Source organism: Melospiza georgiana, chromosome 6 (assembly GCF_028018845.1).
Source record: "Melospiza georgiana isolate bMelGeo1 chromosome 6, bMelGeo1.pri, whole genome shotgun sequence".
NCBI classification, from domain to species: domain Eukaryota; kingdom Metazoa; phylum Chordata; class Aves; order Passeriformes; family Passerellidae; genus Melospiza; species Melospiza georgiana.
Window position 1 is genome coordinate 8,727,414 of NC_080435.1, and position 14,608 is coordinate 8,742,021.

The 14,608-nt window shown below is 48.9% G+C and overlaps 1 protein-coding gene across 2 annotated transcripts in view; it reads right to left on the reverse strand.

Moving 5' to 3' along the window:
• The window catches only part of CD82 (CD82 molecule), a 36,722-nt gene extending 23,093 nt beyond the window's left edge, over positions 1-13,629 (reverse strand). Inside the window, exon 1 of one of the 2 annotated variants that reach the window (XM_058026020.1) lies at positions 13,611-13,629. The gene's annotated coding sequence lies outside the window, so the exon portion shown is untranslated. Of the gene's footprint in view, positions 1-13,348; positions 13,434-13,610 lie in introns of those variants that run through there. The other variant, XM_058026019.1, reaches the window with a different exon arrangement.
• Between the last annotated feature and the right edge of the window lie 979 nt (positions 13,630-14,608).

The following is a 14,608-nucleotide window of genomic DNA, read 5'->3' on the forward strand; positions in this document are numbered from 1 at the left end:
CTCTACCCATGCACATGCAGAACAGACATTTGGCAATCAGAAAGTCTCCTGATCATGACTGATGAGACAGGACAGCTTCACACAACAGTACCAGTTAATGAACAATGACAGAGTTACTAAGTCTCCTGTTAACCAGGTACATCGCTGCCCTGAGGGCAGGGACTGTAAGTTACAGCCCCATTAACGTACAAAGCATATCCTAAGGAGTTCATCTTGTTGACATTAATATACAAAGGCCTTAGACTTTCAGTACACCTGGGAGGTACATCTTGTCTCTGGCAAGCAAATAACCACAGAGCTGATGAATGACCCAAGTCTGAATTCACTGAACTTTCCTTTAAGCTTCACTGAGATAATACCAGCTGTGTATTGACCTTGAAAACATAAACAAGATTATGTTTGTCATGGAAATTTTCCAAATAGCATCTCTTCACAAGTTATAGTGGAAGGATGGAGGGAGAAGCTGGATCCTAAAAATTAAGGCACATATATTACATACTCTCTCTATATATATATATTTATATGTGTGTATCTCAGTGAAACAGATACACTTGCTTTTTGAAGGAAGGTGTCAGTACAAGACAGAAAAGTATTTCTGCATATTACAAATTTTGAAAACAGAACAAACCAGATCCTCTCTTATTCCATCTACTACTAGAGAGTTTCTTCTGAAGTAGTCATCTTCAATGGTAGAGGAGATGGTCTGAGGGCTAAGCACAGAAAGACCAGCATAGCTATATCAGCCAGCAAACTGCAGCATCACACTCAATTACCTACAAATTTTGAACTACCAGCACAGACATGCACAGAGACCCTAACAGCATCTGCAAGACATCTGCAGGACAGAGACTCAAACGTGAGTGTGGTCCCACGGCATTTGCTACTCCTGGGGCAAAGGGAGCAGACTAGAACAAGGCAACAGCTACAGAAGGTACTGCAGAAATACCACTGGAAAGAACTACTCCTGAGAAATAGTTTCTGAGGGAACTTATCAGCTCACAATGCAAAGGTAGACTTGCTCCTGGTGCACCTGGTAAGACATGCAGATTTCTGTCTGACTTCTAAAATTAATACACTGTTGTGTGAATTATCTGACTAGCAACTGCATTCCCCAGCAAGACCCTGGATTAGAAAGCACCTGTAGGACTTCCTAGGATGGCACAGATTTTTCAGTGTGCTTTATCACAGCAAGCATGTTTTGCTTTGCATGTAGTTTGTAAAAAGGAAATGCGTATTTTAGAAATGTACTTCTGATGCTCGACAGGAAGTGATCAGACATTTATAAACCACTATCATATCCTTAAAAAGAAACCAAGCTCACAGTTCAGTATCAAAGAGCAGCAGAGGTTTTAGAAGCGTCAGTTTTTATCTCTATGTTTACAAGCAGGGTAACACGTTTTGAGAACATCTGGCCTTCACACTTCAGACTGAAAGCCAACATTTAAGTAGGTCTTCAGTCCCTACAACTGGCAAATTGAGAAAGTTCTTTGCTATTTTCAGCCTACACACTCATGCTTGCACAGCATGACAGTATTTGCAGGACAGCGTTTCTCTGACTTAAGCAAAACTTTCCATACATCAAGACCAGAGATAGAAATCTGCCAAAAATGGAAGGAAAAAACCAATCCCAAACCCAACAAACTGTCCCAGAAGTCATTTGATTCTCCTCTCCCCCTACAAAAAAAAAAAAAAAAAAAAAAAACAAAAAAACAACAAGTAGAAGAAATTAATCAACTTACCAAAAATAGCAGACAGAAGAAATAGCCAAAAGTAGAGTTTAGTGGACTTTCTCTTTTTAATTACCATGTATTAGAATGTTAGTTGTGCAACAAGCTCTGCAGGTCAGGTCCAGAAAGAGATCTCCACACTGACTAAAAGCCAGCACACAACGCAGTAAAAATGCAGAGTTTTCACAAAACTGGTTGGGCAACTCTGTCACTTGACTACATTGGCTCTTTAATCGCTTCAACAACGAGACCAGCTCAGCTTTGTTTTCTGCACTTGGAGCTGCCAGGCTGCAAACCTAACCTCTGAAATGGATGTGCCCACCAGCTCCCACTGCCATCTGTCAGTGGCATCAGTGTGTCAGAAGCAGTCCCCCTGCTCTGGCCTGCCCCACACCTTCCCACAAAGGAGCAAAACCTGTGAGCAGGACCTGCACTCCAAACTGCAGCAGGGAGACCAGCACAGGCAAGGAGCATTCTGCTTGTGCTTACCTGATAAGCCTCTCCCCAGCATGGTTCTGCAGCACAAGGGATGTTTCAGTGTTTTTCCCTGTGCCAGTCATCACCCTGGAAATCCCAGGTGAAAGTACATGCACAGGACAGGCTCCCCTATCTCCCTTCTCATGCAAGCAATGCCTTGGAGGTCAACAAATCTCCTCCAAGGAGTTGCACAATATTATCCCTCCCAATGCCACTTGGCTTGAAGACACCTTCCTCAGACTCTGCCAGGGCACCCAAAAGCTACCACAATCCAGGCAGGAAGAAAGCCTTTTTTTCTATTTTATGCAACAGCAACAGAGACTGTGAGACTTAGGTAGGAGCCAGGTAGTAGAACTGATTTTTATCTTTCCTGCTTCCTCCTCCCCCCATAAAATGCAAGAGGTCAAGGTCGAGGACTTTTTATCATAAAGTTCCCCTTCCAAACAAACTGGTTTTCAGTTACTTCCATTTTCTCAGATGCTAGGGTAAGTAACGAGTGGGTGGTTAGATTCAACACACTTATGACAAACACATTTCTGAGAAGTTACAGCATCTGCTTGACCTGGGAAATGAGGATTTCCTACTCTTTTTTTCAGGAATTAGCAGGGAAAGTAGTCTTACTTCAAGGGCAGGAAGTTTTCCACAGCTTAGCAACTTGCACAACACTTAAACAAACAACTTCTCCCTCTACCTGCCCTCTGCTTATTGGGCCTTCACACCCTACACCTCCACAGACAGGTGGATGGGCTGAGCAGAGCCTGGGCACCAGCACCTGGCATAGGAAGGAAGCTGAGCTTACCCAGCACCACTGCCAGTAACTGCAGGTTATCCTGGAGTTCATTTCATAGCTGAAGCCAGACACTTCTAAGTCCGAGTTCTAGAGATTGCCTGCTCAGTAGGGCATAGGGCAATGAGCACTCCCTTGTCCTTCTCAGATTAAACCTCTGGAGGAGCTCAGACACCCTGCCAAACTGTTCTGACTCACCAGAGCAATGAAGTCCCTTGCAGCTGACAGCCCACTGGAGAATGGAAGTGTCCTCTGCCACAAGGATTCTCCCAAAGAACTCTCTCCCTAGAGTACTTCCACATGCTCTCAAGTGGCAGAAAAAAACCCCAAACCAACAAACAAAGCAAAAATCCAATACCCACCACAGAGCAAACAGAAGAGGCCTCTGGCTTGTTATTCTAAATGACTATGAAGCTTTAGAATTAGGTAATCTTCCTTGAACAACAGAAGAGACAGGCTAATAGTCTACTTTAATCATATCACATGCTTTGTATCAGACTCTTTACTGCAGCAAGGCATTGATCTAAAGAAGCTGAGGCTTTAACCCTTTAGCCCACAGACTAAGTAGAGCTGGAAGAGTACTGCAAACCCATCATGACTGGAAAGTGAAAAGAAGTCCTACTGGCACAGGAAAGTGCCTCAGGCTGCAAGGGGATACAATTGGAAACAGCCAAATAGACTGTCTTTGGTTTTGCCAAATAGACCTTTTGCTAATATTTAGCTACTTAACCACTCCTGTGCCCCTGCTAGTACATTGGCACTGCTACCTGGGATTCTAGAACAGAAGAGCACAGATCAGCAGCTGTAACAATTGCCCCTCTTCAGCAAGGTGTGCCCTACCGTCACCAGGGGCCTCCAACCTGAAGGCCCCCACTGCAGGCTGACAGCACAGCAATCTGAAGTACAGGATTCCTGCTAGATTCTCACACAAAGGACCCCGTGATCTCTCCCAGATCCGCATACTGGGTAAGACAAGGAAGGCAACTCAGCCACACCATTTGTTACAAGCAGGCAGGGCCAGCTGAGCCTGGGGTCTCCAGCCTCAGTGGTACAGAATCACACACACTGTGTGCTGCCACTGTGTGTGGCAGCAGTGACACAGCCACGCAAGGTCACTCCCTGACCCAGCCTCTGCCCCAGAAGAAGCTGTACTTCCACCAGACCACCCCAGGGTCACAGGAGACCTTGTGCCCTGCTGGAGCGTGGTCTGCCCTGCTGACATGGGGAGCATTGTCACAGACAGTCTGGGGATGAACATTTCACAACATCCTGAGTTTCATGCCACAGATGCCACTTGACACCACGAAAGGGTACAAATGAAAAGAGAAAGCTGGAACTATAAAAAGCTCCTGAGGAAGGGACTCTGTCTCAAGCAGCCCATTTCCAAAATGATGACACACAGAGGGCAGGAGGACAAGAAAAGCCCTAAAGTGCAGGACTTTAAATCACAGATATTTTGAGTCACTTCCTGGTACTCAAAAACTTTCACCTCAACCACATTTTCCCTCTCCAACATCATGGTAAATAATACGAATAGTTTCATATTTATAACTGGCAGTACCTAGCCACAATAGCCAAACCCCTTGCTGGCCTGATCACTCTGAGGATGCAACACAGAAGCTATTTCAAACCTTGCTCTGGAACAGTCAGTCCCAACAGGGGCTGCTGTACAGTCTCTCAGATGTACGGCAGCATTGTCTAGCACTTTTTCCTTTCACCTTTAGAGAACACTCTCCTCATGCCAAGCTCTTCTGACAGGAGACAGAAAATGGAAAAGAAAGCAACATTGTACAGCAGTAAAGAGCAACGCTGTGAGGAGCAAGAATAACACAGCATGAGCTGTTACAGAAGCTGCAGCGAAGCTGCTTTGTTCCCAGTCTAAGCATTTTAGGAAGTGAAATGCCACAATAAGAAATCTCAGCAAGACAAGGCTGGAAAGCAAAGGGGTCCTCTAGAAAACACTTAGCCAGCTGGAGGACATAACCAAAAACTTTTGGTTGCCCTTCTATGAAGATGGTCCTGAATTCCAAGGCAGGCTACAACACACAGAGCGGTTTTGCCACCCTGACGATTGTTACATTACCATGCAGGTAATCCCAGCAGAATTAACTGGAGCAATAAAAAAACACTGATTAGTGACAGACCTGCCACCTGCAGTTAAGATCACTCCTCCAACACCACCCCAAAACAAGAAAATAATCAATCAATCCTTCTAAGCACTACATATGTAGGTTCTGGACAGAACTGTTTCAAGCCAAGAAGCACAGACATATGGGATAGGTTCCCTAGGAATTTGGCAGTTAAAAAAGACAGCAAGACTTTGAAAAGCTGGGTCTGTTTTGGGAAAAAGAGGGGCCTCCTTGGAGTCTGCAGACCTATGCACAGTGGTCTGGAAAACGGGTTCAGCTGAACCTGAACCAAGAGAAGCTGGGTGGCCTTTTCTTTCCTGAAAAGGTCTCCTTTTCTATATTTAGAGCATAAATATTTCCAAAGACTATTTGATGGAGGAATGCTAGAAGAATAAGATGGAAAAGAGTAGTTCAGAGGTATTTACTTTAAAATAAGAAAGAACTCAGAATAACTAATTTACAAATAATCCGATGAGCCTCAGTGCAGACATAAATGCTCCCATTTCAGGGGGAAAAAATGCAGACTGTTCCATCTTTAATCAATAAATCATGACTGAGGCTAAGACTACTTCATAATAGGATTGCAGACACAATTTCTTCTTGCTTGCCTCTGTCCCACTGTATTGTTGTCTTTCCCCTCACAACCCACCTGGTTTTATTTCAGATCAGCTCTACAATTTTTAATCAATCCAAACTCACTAATTCCCTAGAACTACAGCAAGAGGTCTCATGCATGCTACCTGGGCAGGTTATGGTCGTCACCCATGGCTCCCTCTGCCCCCAGCATACACACCCACCCCCTGCTACTGCAGCAGCTTGAAACCCAGCCCAGCAAAGCCCCATTGCCTGCTCCTCCTCCCACCCATCACAGGGCACCAGGGCTGAGATCCTGGGCACAGGAATAACCTATGGAATACCATCAGACAGCACCACACAGCTGCTGAGCTGCCTCAGCTCACACATGGCTGCACAGGCTGCTCTCCCTGACAGCAAACACCCTGTGGCAAAGGCTGCCTCTCTTCTGGGCAAACAAGGAGCAACTGCTGGGTTCCCAAGGGGTAGCACCAGTGCATGGCCACCTACTTGTAGACACACCGGTGGGTCTTGCTGGTGGCTGGGATAGGAAGAGGTTTCCTATCTGCCTGAAACTACACAAAGAAGGAACCTAGTGTTTTACTACAGGATCAAGTCTAAATCACTGCCACAACAGCCTTCAAAGCTGCTACACGATGGACTGGTAATGAATGCAAAAACACACAGGCTCTGAGGCCACCAGCAGGACTGCAGCACCAAATCAAAGAAGCCTTTGAGGTCTTGGATTTGGGAATTAAAGCAGCTTGCCATTCCTCAAAATAGACCTTCCTTGAAGTAGTCTCTTCTGCCAAGGCAGCAGCCAGTTTGATGCAGTTTTTGACATTAAAAAATTCCCAAGAAGTTTTGGCAACTGCCTTTTTGTCACCTCAGTTTCATTCCAGGAAGCCCTGAGTCAGAATACCTCCCCCAGCGAGAAAGGGCAAGAGGAAACTCTGACATTTCAGGTCCTCTCACATCAGGCAGGAGAAGCACCAGCAGCTATGGGCATCACCAAGCCCTCAGGAGCAGCCAGGATCACCCCAATTTCAGCTGCACTTGCCCGAGGTGTTCTCACCCTTGGAGGATCCAAGGCCCACCTGGAGGGAGGGGCTGGGGCTCGCTAGCAGGGCTGATCTATCACACAGGGCTCCACTCCCCCACACCACCAGCCTGCAGGAACTCCTCCTGTTCCTGAAGCCTCTCCCCACACTCCTGTGCAGTCAGACAAGTGCAGCAGACCCATGAGAACCAGGGAAGGGCTGTGCCTTTACCTTGTTTCACAGGGCTCACCAGGGCTTCTCCACACAGCTGTGGCCTAGCACTGTTCCACAGCAGCTGCGGAGCAGAAGTCCTCTCTAATTAAAAGAGCTTCCTCGGGGAATAGGCAGATTCACTGCACAGCTCAGAGAGCTCTTTAGCTATTCCACGTGCATAGCTGCAAGCTGGAATCAGAAAGGGACCTGAATGCAAAGAAGAGTCCAGCAGCTTCTCAGACTGTTGGGAAAGTACATTTAGGCAACTGGAGTTTTATCTGGTCCTGCCTCCCCTGAAAGACTTCAGAGATGAGCATAATTAGAATTCCTGCCTGCCTTTTAAGCCCCAGTTTCTTCAACCATGCAGCACAGATGCTGCAGAATAGCTCCCATATCTGTTTGGTCAGTGCAAAACACAAGGCAGCAGCAAGGGCAAACAGCCTTGCTAACCTGCAGGTCAGCACTCTGTCTCCTTAATCTGAGTCCTGCTCTGCTTCTGTGTCTTACAGGGTGCCTAGCTCCATGACACAATAAAGGGAGTGAGGGGACCAAGAGGCCGAGGAAGCACACTGGGAAGCTGAGGACATTCCAGCAAAGCCACTTAAGACTGACTCATTACCAGCAACTTCAATCCACTTCCACAGCAGGCAAGAGGACACTTTGTGCCACAGCACCACATGAAAGAAGCCCCAGGAACCAATGCAGCCCTAGAGACAGTGTCCTGTTACCACACCACTCAGAACAGCACCTTTTTATGCAAAGAGTACCCTACAAATTAATTTATTACAAGCAGAGAGGAGAGGAGCAGAGTAGTCTGCATAGCAACTTTCAAAAGCAGCCATAACTCTGGGGACCAAAGTCCAAAAAACCCCTTGGTTTTTGGTGAGACACTCTCACCACTGAACAAAGAACTTATTTTCAATTTCTTTCCACACACATTCCAAGTAATACTAAGTAAGCCATTTGCATGACCAAAAAGAAATCAGAAAAAAATCGTATAGTAAGGGAATAAGACACTCCCAACACAAATATTTTTTCCTCTGTTACTAGAACACTTACAAACTGAAATGTCACAAAAGATATAGAAGCCTCCCTGGAAAGGTCTAACTAGACTAAGCTAGTACACATAATCTATTTAATTTAGACTTTGCAATTGATTCCCAACAAAACTGCTTACCATCTATCACAGGAAACATACCAGCTCCAGGCATTAAGGATTTGCATATTCTTATATTATGGGATGACAGCAGCAGCTCTTGAAGTCCTAGTCAAGAGCCAAAAATGCCCCTTCCACACCTGCCCTGCATGCTGTTCCAGAAGCCCAGCACCAATACAGCTTAAGGCGTGGCCCCACAGCAACCCAATGCACAAAACCCCAGAGCCAGGTCGCTCAAACCTGTGCCAGTCTGGTGTACCAGCCCAAGAAAAACCAGCATCCTGGAGCAGCTTACTTTTAGAACTAGAGAGACAAGGTGCTGCATGAAGCTCTCCTGTAGAGGCAGGAGCTAAGGGCATCACATTCCTCTGTAGTCCCTTGAACCCTCCTGGCAAGGGCACAGAAACCTCATGGATCACAGAGGCAGTGACCCAAGCAAGGTGCTGGAGAAGAATATGTTTAGATCCAGTGACTGTAACCCCTTTTCCAGAACAACTCTGGGAAACAGCCTCCTTCGTTCCCTACAGGTATAGCTACTTTACAGCATGTTCAGTCCCTGCTGTGCAAACCCCTCTGAGATAATTCCCTTCCTTTCCCAAACTACCTCCTTGACACTGGGAACAGGAGGGACCAAGGGCAGTTCCTAACTCCAGCTGTGGGAAGACCAGCTTAGCTCAAGGTGCATGGCTGCAGCTCTGACAGCTCATCCGTTCTTTTGCTTGCATATGAAAGACTGAAGAAGACTTGTTTTGCCTACAAAGGGAACTCCCCATTATATAACTTCAAATCTTCAGGCTGCTGGATATCCTAATGTATACGGTTCGTCCCAGATCAGCATTTCTCCAGTACACATGGCCATGGGATTATCATCATACTGGAAGAGATCAGCAATCTGCTTACAGCTCAGTAACAATTGTGTAGTAAAGGGTAAAGCGCTTTCATGATGCACCTGCCTCAAGGCTGTGCTGCAAAGCAACTAAAATCAGCAGCCCAGCAGCATCCTGAACAAATTCCACCAGTACTTCGCCTTTTGTGCAAGGCTCTTCCTCTGGTCCTTCTCAGCTCCTGAGCTCCCTAAAGACAGTCAGGGCACTTATCACACCAGCAACTTTCAGATATTAAGTACATGCACTGGACTTTGGTTTGACTTGCTTTTAAATGGTGGTGTCCCAGTTCTGAAGCTCCACCAAGGAGACAAATAACTAGAGCAGTCAGCCAGACAGCCTGTGCACGCACCTCTTCCCACAGGACAAAGCCTGTCCCCAGCTTAGTCTCCTTCCCTTTCTCTCCTGTATTTACTTTGGATGAGCCAGAAACCACCCAGCTTCCCCGTGTTCAAAAAGACACATGGTTGGGTTCAGAGCTGGCAGTCTCCAATCCCTGTTCCCATCCCCACAGGCTACTGTTTTATTCCCTTTTTCTCCTCTGGGCAGCCAGACAGTCCCTTCTGCAGAGCTGCTCACAGTAATGCCTCATCCTTCTTCCACAAAATTAGCTAGCTCTGAATCTGAGAGTGCACACAAGAAGTGATTTAAGCAATCTCCACTACACAGTTCCTTTGCTTCACTTATCACCCCATCTAGACTGAAGTCAGCCATTAACTGCTTCAGTGTTTCCAGGCCCTGATAGCCCAGAGAGCTTTCAGCAAACAGGCTGTGCCACAGCCAACCAGCCGTCAAGGAACTGCTGGCGCTGACCGTGCCTCCTGTATTATTCCTTTCACCATGCCAAGACAGCCTGTAATTTTTAGCCTTTCCTCCATTTCATTCCTTCTAAGAATACAGAAGAGCCAAAAAGACACAGAGGTGGTTAGGTAATGATTGCATCTCATTAGTTCTAAAAGAAAGGTGGCTCACTCAGCCATCCCTTCACACGTCTGTCATTAATCAGTAGCCTGTAGAAAGCTCCAATCCCACATTCCTCCAACAGATGCATTAGTGCAAGGACACAGTTTATTTCTTTGTCCATTAAAGCTGACAAGCACTTGGTGGTGGGTAGGCTACCCCTTTGCTGCACAAAAGGACTCCAGGACTCTGGATGGCATGATCCATGTGCAGAGACAAATGAAGGCAGGGGGAGAGAAGAAGGGGATAAAGATGTCATGCTCCTATTTTAGAGAGGTGAAGTTAAGGCACTCTAGGGCGAGTGCCATAATTCTTGGCAGTAATAAGTTAGCTTTGGTGCACGTAAGTTTTTCCACAATGGAAACTGAGGAAAAAGTGCAAGAAGGCTGTGGCTCCGATCACCCCTTGTTACACAGGCCCACTGGAAATAACTGCTACCTCCTCCAGCCTTCCAAGCTACTCAAACAGAGCCTGAGCCCTGACAGAACCCACCCCCTCTAGCACTTCCCACTCACTGGCCAAGGGAAACCAGACCAGGAAAAAGGTGGCTGCCATGCCACAGGCACCATTAAAGTGGAGCAGTAATATGGCTTCATACAGCATGATCCAAACCCCCTGGCATTCCCATAACAGACCCTATCCCATCAGTGCCCAAAGGTCTTTGTGGCAATGCTTTTGCCTGTGCTGCGTGCCTCCTGATGCAGCAATGCCAGCAGGCACCAAGAACCACAGCCATGGTTTGAAAAGTGCCCTGGGGCCTGTGGCTACCAGAGCTCTCAAAACTCCCACCTGCATCCCTCTGACTTAAACATCTACTGGATGAACACCTGCAGTCCTGAATAGACCCTTACTGCCCTACAGCTATGAGACCAGGACACAGAGTGAGAGAAGAGTGGTAAAACCTATCCTTGGTTACAGTCAGATAGGAAATTTCATGCGAAACCACCCCTTGCACTTCAAAGAGCTTGAAGCAGAGCAGTTTGAGCAGCAGGGACAAGAAAACCTCCATGGAGCGGTGGGAAGGCCTCGTTAGAGCATTTCCTGCACCAGCTTACAGTTGTAGGTCACACTACACCTGCCTGTCACCCGAGAACTAAAATAGAGACAATAACAGTAATGAAGAGAGTCCAGATGAGCCACATCATTAAAGCTGCTAAATCCTCTTAAGGGAGGAGCTTCCATGCAGCAGGACAGAGATTGCCCACGGGGAGGGCTCTCTCCAGGCACTCAGCTTGCGTCTTGCTCTATTTCTGTCACACACAGGTAGGAAGCTGAACAAACACTGCAAGACTTCACCCGGCCCTGCAGCACAGGGATGAGAATGTCATCTCAGTGGCCCCCAGCGCTCTTGACAAGGATGGAGAAATGCAGCCAAAGAAGGGTTTGGGTCCAAAGAGGCTACCCCAAGCAAAGATATTCGGGCAGCAAGATCCTTCTCTAAAAGGGGTGCTAAATGACACAATGTTATGAGTGAGGTGAGGCTACTCACTCCTCTGAGCCACTCCTCCACATACAGGCTTGCAGAGCAGTTGGCAAAGGCTCCTCTCACCTGTGTGGGCTGCCCAGCATCAGCAAACATCCAAGGATTTTATTTTTTTTGTAAAGAAGCACAACTGCAGTTCTAGGAGTTCTGCTCCCACCAAAGGACCAAAAATAAATGTAAATTTTAAAAACCACCTCACTGTTGCAAGAGGTTCTGCTATGGAACACTGGCAGGTCTTCTGATGCCATTGCAGTGACACTGCAGAACAGGTCACTCACTGTACCACCCAGTGCCCTTCTGCCTCATTAACACTTTCTTCCCACTTAGTGCTCATGAAGTATTTAGTAAGAGCAGAGTAATTTGTCATTTTTGCAGTTTATCATATGCTTGACATCAGCATACAGCAGCACACTACTGAGAATACTCCTCCCACTAAACACCTCCATCTAGATTTTCAGAGCAGTGTTTCTACACTTCAACCTTGTGGTCCACCAAAATTATTCTAACCACAGAGTTCTGCTTGACAGTTCCTATGCAGTCAGCAAGCTTCACATCAGCAGGCTCACATCTCAGGCCTTGAAGGGGATTTTTCTTAAGCCCAAGATGTCTGAGAAAGTAAAAAAGAACAAAAAACCCATGGAGGGGAAGTATCACTGATGGCAGATTTCAAGACAGCACTCTCCAGCTGTTCACCCTCACTTGTACAGAAGCACACGGGTGTTGTCAGAAGCTAACAACCAGAGTCCTCTCAAGTGGTGGGATGTGTTACATCCCTGTGAACCTCCACCCTACACAGCAGCTCAGACATCTCCAAGAGCAGCTCTTCTCCCCAGCCACTGCCTCTGGGAGCACTGCAATAGCACACTGTCCCTCCCTTGCACAGCTAGTAAGTTTCACGCTCTCATCTTATACACAATATACCAGAGCTTGTCCAATACATAGAAACACTTTATCCTAAAGCAGCTTTACAGTTCACTGAATCCAATATTTAGAACCCAGGATGGTTGGGTTTGGGTTCTTGATTTCTTGGGTTTTTTTGTACCAAACACCCCATTTTATATGAAAGCATTCACAGCAGAGCTTTAATGCTCTGGGGCAGAATCAGCATGCCTGGAGAGCAACAAGCCGCTATTCCCTTATCAACAGATTTGTTACCAGTCACATTGCAAATACAATTCGCATTTAAAGCATCTATCCAGCTGTTGAACTGCAAGCGCTACTCTGAATTGCTCACAGGGATCTTAAAAAGGAAGGAAGGAAGGAAAAAGGGACACAGCAGGCTGAGCCAGCACCAGATTTCTGTAGTCGTAATAGGGTAAGATCGCTACGGAAGCATCTAATCCACATCTTGGAAATCAATCAAGACAGAGCCGACTGAAGCCAGCTGTATGCCCAGTCTCATCGGCAGGCAGCAGAGGCACTCGGCCGATATCCCCGCACAGCAGCAGCCCGCCGGGCCAGCCGGACCCGCTCCTGCGGGCACCGTGTCCGCTGCACCTGGCGCGGTCTCAGGTCGCACAGCGGCTCCGCCAGGAGATCGCAGCTCAGCCCCCTCTCGAGTGTGGAGGGGCGCGCTGGGGGCGCCCAGCAGCGGGGACCGGCGCCCCGAGCGGCTCCCCCGGCCCGCTCGCAGCCCCGCCGGAGGGGCGCGGGGGTGCCCGGGGCTGCCGGCCCCGCGGGGCTGCCGAACCGCAGCAGGGGCTCCCGCCCCGGCCACCAGAAACGCCCGCAGAACACCCCCGGGAAGTCCCCGCCGGGCACGGCCCCGTCCCGCCACACCGAGACCCCCGGGTCGAGTGGAGCGGGGTGTCCGGGCGCCGTGGAGGTTGTCCCGGTCTGCGCCGTCCCGGCCCGCACCCCCCTGCCCGTGCCGCCCCGCTCCCCGACCCCTCTGGGGCGGGGGGCCGCAGCGCGCCTACCTGCTCCGCTCGGCGGGCTGGGCACGGCTAAGCTCGGCAGAGCGCTCCCCCCTCCGCCGATGTGGCCCCCGGGGCGGAGCCGGCGGCTGCGCTGAGCCGGCCCCGGGGCGGACTCTGCCCGGCCCCGGCCGTGCGCAAGCCGGCGCCTCGCCCGGGCCCGCCGTGCCCGTGCGCCTGTGGGCTCTTGCAGCGCCCGGCAGTGCCCGCTCCGAGCCCGTGCTGCTCGCTCCTCACACCGAGCCTCGAGTTTCCCACTGCCCACCTGTGAGGCCTCGGCCGCTGCCTCCTCCTCTCCCACCGAGCCCAAGGCAGCCCGCTCCCTGGGGCAGGTGGCCGGGCAGCGCTGGGCCCTTTGCCCTGCTCGCTGCACTTGCCGTGAGCCGTCTCCTCCCGCGAGCCCCCTGCCTGGCCCGCCAGGTAGGTGCAACACACAAACACCCCTTAAAGCCCTCTGAGGCCGCTCGCAGCTTGTCTGGTGCTGCGAGACGCACGCTGTGGCTCCCTGCCCAGTGAAAGCAAGCCTGATGACCCACCGAAAGATTTTTCCAGTGGGCTATTTCGCTGCCCCAGTGAATCCTGTAAACATCACCCCGGGCTGCACATTGTTCCCCCTCCAAACCCCGTTAAGCTCTTGTTTGCCCCAGTGCCTCCAGCAGTGTGAAGATGGTGTGGCGTTCGCATGCTGTGGCTGCTGTTTGCTCTGCTGACCAGTGCCACTGCATTGTTTCCATGGGCTTCTCTGTTTTGTGTAGTGTATCCGCTCTGCGCAACAGGCAGCAAGCTCAAATCACCAGCTCTTTGTTCTTGGCACGTGGCATAATTAGCCCAATGGGATCCTGCCTCTTCTCTACTGGGAGCACACAAATAAAAATAAAAGTGATAAGGCAGTCTAACAGTATCAACGTGATTCTCTGTAAATCCTCATTTCACAGATGCTGAAACCAAACCCATCAAGCCAATCCTAACATGAAGGAAGATCAGGAGGTCCCTCACCATTCTGAGGAGCAACATTCTTCACCTTCATGTATTCTGCTGTCCTGGCAGGAGGAGGACCAGTCAACTCGTGCAGCTCAAAGTCTCAGTCCCCATTCCTGGGGCAGCAAAAGCCAGTTTGGTTTTGTGCTGAGACAGGTGTCCCATGGCCACCTTACTCTCTCCTAACAAGATACCTCTTGGGCCTCTTTCTGTGTCTGAAGGCTGATCCCTTACTATGCCACCAGGCTTTGAAGAAAATAATTTAAAAGGTCCTTTTCTGGGCTG